Source organism: Capsicum annuum, unplaced genomic scaffold (genome assembly GCF_002878395.1).
Source record: "Capsicum annuum cultivar UCD-10X-F1 unplaced genomic scaffold, UCD10Xv1.1 ctg59702, whole genome shotgun sequence".
Lineage (NCBI taxonomy): Eukaryota > Viridiplantae > Streptophyta > Magnoliopsida > Solanales > Solanaceae > Capsicum > Capsicum annuum.
Genome location: NW_025868441.1, coordinates 14,207 through 24,806, shown reverse-complemented (window position 1 = coordinate 24,806; position 10,600 = coordinate 14,207). Strand labels below are relative to the sequence as shown.

The following is a 10,600-nucleotide window of genomic DNA, read 5'->3' as shown; positions in this document are numbered from 1 at the left end:
CATCGACTAACCAAATAGTTATCGAAACCCTAGGTTCTACCACCGCTGGCATGGATGCTTTGGCCACTGGTCAACCTGATGAGGTTGGCCAGAATCTCTCTCTCACATCTCTATCAAATTTCCCAAAACTAAACCACCTCAATTCTCCCAAATCAGCCAGTTTACCTACAAATTTTCCTAGCAAGGACTCGAACTCAAATGATAATGAGGAGGTGAAAAAGAATAAGTTGAAATAAGTGGATTTAATAAATCCCAACACTTCTATACAATAAAGAAAAAAGCCTTTGCTCGAGACAATTGCAATAAAACCAGTATAATTCAGAAATGGAGTTCTAAGAATGACGTGGATGGGAGAAGAGGTGAAAAAGATGAACGTTCTTGAGGACTTACAACTGATAGTGTTACACGAAGATGAATCAACTGGACAAGTTAATTAGCTTTGCCATATCAGCAGTTAGTTACATGCTAGTGAATTAGTTAGAAGCAGTTAGCAAATTAGATTCACTCTCATTTCTTATAAAAGGCATTGTATCTACAAATTCAATCATCAATTGAATAATAATACAGTTTTCCTAATTGAATTCTATTTTCATCTTCTTCCTTAATCCACCCCCATAGCTGATTGCTCGAGTTTTCTCCGTAAAAACTCCTGTCCAGCTGCTAAAACCTCGGATTCCTCTGTGAATCCCTGCATTTTGGCTCTCAGATAGTAATTGGTAAATTATCCTATAGTTGGCCCAAATTGGAGGATCTTAGATTCCAAACACCTAAAAAATACAAAATCAAAGGGGATTGCAAAACTAGACTACTAAGAAACAGACATATTTTAATGAGGTTTGATTTAATGGAGAATCTTGTGCACATCTTATCAAAAACTATTTACTACTATCTTCCTGCAAAGGATGAAGCGGCATATCAAATGAGAACTTTCATTTATGAAGCCAAATTTTGAACCATATGTGTAAACTACTCAAGCGATGGCTTGGATATCCTTCCTTGATTTATTGCCTACGTTTTTTGAGAGGCAATCTATGTTCTCTCATTGGCATCTGCAGTTGGAAATTTGATTCATCTAGAATAGCTACTATTAATAAAATTTGACCTAGTTGTGTGAGAGTTAAAGTTCAAGTAATTCGGCTGTGAAGTTGCGAAAACAGGCGGAGATTGAGGTTGTGAATAGTAAGACAAAAGAAACAAGAGTTCAAGCAATAAAGATTTAATATGACTTGATGCCAAAGTATTGTCACACTTGTAAACTTGATGGGCACAAAAAGAAGAATGTAGGAGTTTACATCCAAAACTAAAAAGATAAGCAACAGAAGATAAGGAAGAATGGGATATAAATTATGAGTAGAAGGCTCCTGGTACACCTATACAAAGAAGATTCATTAATGGGAAAATAGTTCTTTCAAAATGGACTCCCACCAAAAGAATATTCAAGGCTCAAAAAGGCACTGACAAAGCTCAAAATGCTGCAACAGTTGAGAATACTTAGTCTTACAAAGGGATCAGTGATTCAAACCCTTTTACTATGTTACAGGAGGAGAGGGAAGACAATAAGGGTGCTTATGATAAAAATGTATAGACCAACAGTATCAGGGAAGAAAAAACAGAAGTTTGATAAAGAGAGGGTCATACAGGGGAATAATTTATCTTAACATACCAAGAAATGCAGTGCAACAGATCAAGTCCAAGTATAACACAAAGGGAATAATGCAAATAAGGGTAGTAACAAGGATAATAATGATCTTCATAAAGGTAATGAGCAGGTAGATGAATATAATAAAGTAGGAAAGGAGAATAAGGTATAAAAGCATGTAAAAAATTAAATGATAGACTTGCAATCATTCACTAAGGATTGGATAACTAAGGCATTTGCTCATCACAAGAATATTCAAAATTCAAGCAACAACAACAACCCCACCAGCAATTCAACAGATCTATTGAAACAGGGTAAAATAAGTAGGGAAGTGAACCATTAATAGATATAAAACAAAATTGAAGATTTCTTATGCAATTCTTAATATCAATGGGCATATTTGGGTGTTAGAAACCATGGGTTTGATGTGATTGTTATAAGCAATTCTGAAAGACAATTTACCATCAAAATGCAAGATCAGTCTTCTAAATCTAGATTTTATGCTACTCTGGTCCATACCAAGCATGATAGTCAATAGATGATTGTAGTTATGGGATGATATTTATTCCGTAGCTACTGGGGTTAATAATCCTTGGTGAATTAGAGGAAACTTCATGCGTTTTTTCATGAAGAAGAAAAGATTGGGGGACTTCCAGTGGTAGATGCAGGTCATGAGGACTTCAAGACTTGCATAGAATCTTTTGACCTTGTAGAAGTTCATTATAAGGGTAGCCCATTTACTTGGTGGAATGGAAGAGTAGGAGATGATTGTATTTTTGAAAGGTTAGATAGGATTTTGATCAACTCTAACTTTCAAGAACTGCATTCTCATATAGAAGTTGAGCATCTTTCAAGAAATAGTTTAGATCATGCCCCATTGCTTTTAAATTGTGAAAACAGTGACATCGGGTATTTATAGCTTTTAGATTTCTCAATTTCTCGGCCAGTCATGAGGAGTTTAAGAATGTAATTAGGCAAATTGGGTATTGATATCTCAGCTAATCCATTCTTAGACTTTAAGAAGAAGGTTGGAGCAGAAATACCTCTGGTGATATTTTAAAACAACTGATAATTAGAGAGGAGATTGTTAAGATTAAGGAGTAATTATTTGAAGAAACCCTATCTATGGAGAATAGAGAAGTTATGCAAAGAGTTAATGCTGAATATTCTAAATATCTTAACCTTAGGAAAGCTACTAGCAACAAAAAGTAGGGTATGACTGGTTTACTGCTGGAGATAAAAACACTAGGTTTTTCCATTGTCTGATAAGGGGAAGAAGACAGATACTCAAGTTGTTGAAGATTCATAATTCAAATAGGACCTAGCTAGAAGAAGCAGGGTAAATAGCAGAGAAAGTAATTCTTTTCTTTCAAAAATAGTTTATGCAGGAAAAGAATACCATGTCTCAGTCTTTGTTAGTTCATATTCTTGAATTGATAACATGAGAAGAAATGCAGCTTTGGAAGCCATTCCTGATGGTGAAGAAGTGAAGAAGGTTGTGTGGTCTTTCAGGCAAATTTTATCAGATTTGCTTGGACTTTGTGGGATTAGATATCATTAGAATGGTACAAGATTTTGTTTGCTGGTAACTCTCCACGTAATTCTATTACACATACTAATTTGGTCCTCATACCAAAGAAGGCTAATGTTCAAACCTTCTCAGATATGAGGCCAATTAGTTTGATTAATTTTGTTAATAAGATTCTCTTCAGAATTATTCATGATAGATTAGAAGACATTTTGCCTAAGCCAGTCTCTCCTAACCAATCTGGTTTTGTTAAAGGGAGAAATATCCTTCTAACTCAGAAATTGGTCACTGATATTAGTAAGAGATGAAAACCTTCTAATGTTGTCATCAAGATAAACGTGGCTAAAGCTTACAAAAAGGTCTCATAGTTTTTTCTCATGAAGGATTTGTGGAAGATGGGGTTCTCCAACATATTTGTTGATCTGATCTGACGACTGATATCAAATAATTACTATTTTATGCTTATTAATGCACAATCCCATGGTTTCTTTCATTCCACCAGGGGTGTAAGCAAGGAGATCCTTTTTCTCCTGCTTTTTTTATTCTTTCTGTAGAAGTGCTCTCAAGAGATTTAAATTCATTGTTTGAAGATAGTCAGTATGTTGGTTTTGGGATGCTAGATCATAAGGGGGGCACCTATATTCATCCATCTAAATAGGAGAAACCCTTACCACCCATTATTAAATTAACGAAAAGTCTAAAATAACTAACAAAATAACAATTTATTATTACATCAGATTTTACGAATATACATAAGTGCAGAAAATACAAACTACCTAAGGACCTAGTCTAAAGAAGTACAAGAGCTTCTAAATGAAGAACGACAAAAATTGGACAAAACGAACACCATGAATGAGAGGAGTAAAAGCTACTGGAGGATCAGTATCCTTGTCAATCATGTAACCAATAACAATTTATGCAAAAGAGTATACCTCGAAAAAGGATATATCAAGAGTAGCATCAGTACAACCACACGTACTGATAAGCCTCATAGATCAGCCCAAGGAACAACCAAACATACTAATAAGCCTCATAGGTCAACCCAAAAATAACATAAATATTTAAAAGAAACCATGCATCTTAACTTTCACAACACCCAGTCCATCATCACCCTATTCCCATTTGATATTGTTCACTATTATACTACAGTATCTTTTCAGGTCCCCAACTCATCCGCTTCTCTTATTCAGCAACTGACAATCACCTAACCTTAGCTTTCCCACTTTAAGAACCAACCAATTACTTCCTGCTAAGCTTTTTAATTAAAAACCCCGAGGTACCACTCTTACCTGTACAACTTCACTCTCTAGACCCGTAATAAGATAACCATACTCTAGTGTGATCATGAACTCGTACCAAGGCTCAAATAAGACCCGACCCAAACACCTCTAAAGATAACCCATCTGGTCATGCTAAGCCCAACCAAAAGACCTCTAGTCATTAACCCAGACTATCACTAATGACTTACACCCCCTTAGTAAAACCAGTCATACTCAGATAGCACATAGAATCTTAACAACAACAAAAATGAGTCAATAAGAAATTATCAGCCAAGTCAAATCAAGTGAACCACCAAAATATAACAACATATGTAATACCCGACACACCCATGGAACCGTCAAACTCATTTGTACCTTGTACATACATGATGAGGATCCATCCACTAATCATGACCTACAAGGGATAATTTCATCGATGTACCCAATCCCAGGCACAAGTGTCTACCAACCTTATTCCACCATTATCATGTGAGAATGGGCAAATACTGAAACACTCCACAATCACAATGGAATATAAAAGATCACATCACGCAAAGATAATATCCAATATTTGTAACATTCACAAGATTTACATATAAGTTTGGTGAAATGTGACCCCACCAAATAATATGCATTAATAAACAATACTAGGAAATAACATGCACCTAAACACTATGGGATTAACTACGTAACCATCACCTACATTACCTTCTAGAGTCCTGAACATGTCACCTAAACCACCCTTCTTGCTGAAACAATGCTACTCACTTCATTCCTAAAACCTAGATTCTTTTGAATTCACTAAAACCCACACATTAACATTATATCCTTTAAGGATTTAGACTAATGAAATGTGATTCCCCCTCTTAACTACATCAATAAGAGCCTACCATGGCATAACACCCCAAATACTAGGATAACCACTTAACTTTTTCAACCTTACCCCGACTTTACAAATTTTAACCATCCCAACATCGTGCTCAAAGCCATAATCATTAAATCTCCCATCCATCTACATTGCATTCGTGCTTTCAAACTCGGGTCTACACTACTTAGTTAACCTTAGCTTACCCGGATTCCAATCAAGAAGGAAGAACAAGTGTGAATTCCATCCTTGCCAAGATCACAAATGCGTCATTCCCCCAAAATCCATGGGTTTGCATCCATTCGCACCCATTTTTTTCTCTCTCTCTCTATCTCCAAGAAATGGGAGGCAACCCTAAGGGTTTGGGATCCTCCCTATGTTTTTTGTTCTACTCAAAAGGGGAAAAGAAATAAATCGGCTCATTTTAAAGGATTCTGGTCGCATCATGTCGCTATACGGCCTACACATTGCCATAGCGACACCGCTATAGCAGAATAAGTCTCGCTATAGCGAATGATGTTAGCTCGACCGTAATATTTTAATTTTTGAAACACTGATCTCATTTCTCCATGCAAGTTTACGAAAGTAATTTCGATTACTCTCGTACCCTATATAATATCGAGGCATTTTTTAGTAATGATGGATTGGATCGTTACATAAGTGGATCTTTAATGTGAACCGATTAGCTTATGCAGATGATATTATTATTTTTTTTATACTAACGTTTATTATTTAGATAGGATTTTGAATACTCTATAGGAATATGAAACCAATCAGGATAGAAGGTCAACAAAGAGAAGATTTTCAACTATCTTCATCAGAATGTGGCAGGAAATATGCCTACTCAGGGAGAATAGAGTACTAGAATGATTAGGGGTTCTTTTCTAATGAAGTACTTAGGATTTCAAATGACACATGAAAAGGAGAGAAAAAAATATTATGCAGATCTTCTTGGCAGAGCGAAAGGGAGGCTGCAAGCATGGAAAGAAAAAAATGTTCTCATATGGTGGTAAAGAAGTTCTTCTCATTAGTGTCCTTCAAAGTATTCCTATATATGTTGTATCAGCTATTGTTCCTCCTATTTGTGTTATTAAAGAACTTCATAGGATCTTTGTAAGGATTTTCTAGAGCAATAAGGAATAAGGCAGGAGCAAACATTGATCTATTTGGAATGAGGTGTGCTTGCCTAAACAATAAGAAGGACTTGGATTTAGATCTATGTTTGATGTGTCCCAAGCAATGTATGCTAAATTGAGGTGGAGATTTAGGACACAAAGTAATATGTGGGAAAACTTCTTATGGAACAAGTATTGCAAGATATAGATTCCTTCCATTGTAAAGTGGAAAGGGGACTCTCGGGTATGGAAATACGTGCTGAAAAATAGGGAGAAAATTGAACAATTTCTTTGGTGGGAACCAAAAAGGGGTACTTCTAGAATTTGGTATGACAATTGGACCAATCTTGGTCCTCTTTCATGCATCCTTCAGAGATTCAGACTTGTCATAAAATGAGGGATATTAGCAATTTTCTAAATGAAGATGGTTCAGAATTTTCTGCAATGCAAGAATAGAACTCCTAATTATGTAATGGAACACGTGAGGAGCAGTATAGGTAATGCCCATCTCATGGATGTAGGAGACAAGCCTTGGTGGACTAAAACAAGCTCTGGATGCGTCAGTGTTAAAGTGCTTGGAATCTATTACGACGAGAAGAGGAACCTAATGAGGATCTAAATCAATTGTGGTGCAAAGGCTTACCTTTCAAAATTTCTTTCCTTTCTTGGGGAGTGTGGCAAGTTAAGGTTGTTGTCGCTCATTTAGTTCGCACTTGGAACCCTATTATATCTCCAAATTATTTTTGTTGTTCTAATTCAAAAAGGGAGACTTTAGAGTATGTTTTCTTAAATGGAGAGGTTGCAAGAACTATTTGGCATCACTATTCAGGCTCAATTGGTATAAGTCAAGTGGCATTCTTGAAACTAAACACAAGGAAGTAGTGGAATGTACAAGGATCAAAATTGAAGCAGTTCCATAGTTGGTACCAATGATTATTCTGTGGTTTCTATGGAAAGAGAGGAACACAATCTTACATGGTGGAGGATATTCAACAGGGAACCTGTTCAGAGACATTAATTTCACAATAAAGAGCTTCTTAATGCACATAATTTAGGAAAGATAAGGGTACAATACTTGGCCAGCCTTGGTGGCTGCTTTAGAAGGGTACCGACCTGCTTATAAATATAGAATTCTTAAATGAATTCCCCTTCCCGTTCACTGGTTAAGTGCAACACTGACGGTGTGTCTAAGGGTGATTTCATAATAAATCAGTATCAGGACATTCCAAGTGAAGACAAAAAGATTCTTAATTTAGAAAAAAGGGACACCACAAATTAGAAGACAAATTACTTATAATGGGTATTTGGTTAGCAAATCAAGACAACACTAGCAATAGGTAATTTTTGTACAAGTTCAATAACAAGAATTAGCAGAGATATAATCTATTAAAAGTAATTTAGGTTGAAGTATTTCAGTTGATTTGAGTATCCATACCTACTGAGAGCTTTGAGGTGGAATTATATACCAAATCAAGACCTGATGTACTTAAATGGAGCTCTAGTTGCTGAATTTCCAAACCTTGTCTTGTTCAGAAATACCTGCTACAAGTTATAACAAAGAGTTAGACCGGAAAACTAGGATTTTGACCCGCTTTCTGTAGATCTGATGGTGGTATTAATATCTTTATAGCTTCAACCCATCAATATTTAAAAAAGGAGAAGAAATCTTAGACCAAGCTTAAAGCTCACTTATCTGAAAAGGATGAGATACTGAAGTCGAAGATGCTTCGAGCAAGTTCACAGTAATGGAATTTAGCAAATCTTGTCGCTCATCATTTTAGTGAGCTGGATTTAGATCTTACTCAGATGACTAAGCTTTGAGCTTTGCATTTCTCATGATTGGGTATTTTTTAGCCTATTGCATTATTTATACACTTTATTATATATTGAGTTATGTATTAGCTATACACATCATTTTCAATATATTAGTAATACCAAGTTGTCCCCTCAAAACATTCCATCCTTATTACTCTCCTGCCATTTTCCAGAAATAACGTCAATACAATAATAACAATGAATCCAATTCTTTCTTAGCAAATGTTTAGCTTGTACAATTCGACGATTGCAGTGAACTTGAGAGTTGGTTTTGATTGAGGAGTTGATCTCAACCAAATACTAAGACAAAATTTATATTTATTTCATCTGCCCTCTGTATTTTTTCACACAGCCGCTTCCAATGACAGAGAAAAGAGGGAATTGTGAGAAAAAGAAAGTGATCGAAGAGAAATAGAGGAATAACAGATTTCACAATCAAAAGAGTTTTGAGGTTTCTGATGAATTCTCACCAAAAAATATCGACCCCTTCGGTGAAGCAACCTCCATAAAAAAAATGCAAAATTAGTGACTAAACATCTCTCTAATTCCGACCAAATCCCACCTCGGAACACCAATAAAATTGACTCGATTAGCCTGTTCATTCCCTTCACTGCCGAAGCTCACCGTAGCTCCAACAAAGCAATGACCACAACCCAGACACTCCGATTCTGATTGAACTATTGCTAGAAAATCGACCAAAACCTCTTGTAATTTTTGTAGAAAAATCATCGAAAGAGTGAGTATATAAAAGATAAAGAGAGGGCAAGGGTATTTTTGTAAATAAGTATCTTTTTATTAAAATTATAAAAATATATATTAACTTTAATACATCAAACCAAACGTTGTATAAAAAATAATGTCTGCATAACTAATACCAGCATTACTAATATACCTTATTCAGCATTACTTTTATACACTCTACCAAACGACCCCTAAGGGGTCATTTGGTAGAGTGTACTAAAAATATAATACATGCATTATTCTTTGTGTATTAATAATACCATGTTTGGTATCATTTTTTAGACTATGCATAACTAATACTTGCATTAGTTATACACACTATTGTGTATTAAAGTGTGTGTTATTAATACTCACCATTTCCTATGTATTAGTAATACCAAGTATTTCAACACATGTATTAATTAGTAAATGACAAATTTACCAAAGCTCTACTAAAACATTTCCCCCAAATCTTTTTTCCACGGTTCTTTGTTGCAACTTTCAACAATGAAAAAGAAAAATTCAATGACTAAATTTTCCCTTAAATCTCTACTAGAATATTCATTTTCCTTGTATTTTACCTTTGTTCTTGTACTTTGTCTTCTGTTCTCTTCTTTACACTGCCATGAAAAAATATAAAAAAAATTTACTGCATCTTCTTCTTCTTTTCATATAATTAGACATTGTTTGCTCGTCTACATTAGAATTAAATGTTCTGTTATTGGGAGCTTGAATGTGAAATTGGATTCTTTGTTTTTGAAGATTGTTTTTGAATTTTTTGTTGCTTAATTTTTCATGCTAATCTGTAAAATCATGACTATTTTTGGTGATTTTCTAAAGTTGTGCATAAAAATTGTTTAATTCCCTCATGTTCCAACTATCTTCTATATGAGAAATTGCAAAATCAAAATTTGTCATACAAACTTTTTTTATGGAAAGGGAATGGATATAAACTGTTTGAGGAATTGATAGACAATGAAGTCCAATTCGTTGGTTTGGGAAAGAAAGTGGAGAGGGTATTTTAGTCATACAAAATATTTTTTATAAAAATTATACAACTATATTATTTTTAATACATCAAACCAAACACTGCATAAGAAAAATACAAGCATAACTAACGCAAGTATAACTAACACAAGTATTACTAATACACCATATTTTGAATTATTATTATACACTCTACCAAACGACCCCTAAAGGAAATGAGTATGATTGATTCAATTAGGAAAATGATGAGGACTTGAGCAGCCGTTTGGCCATGAAAACTAAAATTTTTCGGAGTTGGAGTTGAAGTTGGAGTTGGAGTTGTGTTTGTCCATGTCTTTTTTGAATTTTTTTTTTTACCTTTTTAAATATGATTTTATGCCCTAACTTTTACAAACTATCAAAATCACCCAACTAAAATTTACCTACTAATAAAAAAAGAACACAATTAGCCATTATTATAAAAATACTTACATATACATGGCCATATTTAATGAATTTCAATTATGACATATATAATATTTACATTAATAGATGTTTTCTCATATTTGAAAATTTTAAATATGAATGTTATATTAACAGATCACTGCTTCCTGTTTTTTAGGTAACAAATATTATCTTTCAAACAAATTTATTGTTTTAGGAATTTATTTAATTTATTTCATTCATTTTCCG

At 34.4% G+C, this 10,600-nt stretch overlaps 1 long non-coding RNA gene across 1 annotated transcript; it reads right to left on the bottom strand.

Moving 5' to 3' along the window:
* Positions 1-412: 412 nt before the first annotated feature.
* On the bottom strand, positions 413-8,496 carry LOC124893442. Its single transcript, XR_007050703.1, has 2 exons — positions 7,842-8,496; positions 413-767 (listed from the first exon to the last, which is right to left on the bottom strand). It is a non-coding gene; the product is annotated as an uncharacterized LOC124893442 (long non-coding RNA).
* Between the last annotated feature and the right edge of the window lie 2,104 nt (positions 8,497-10,600).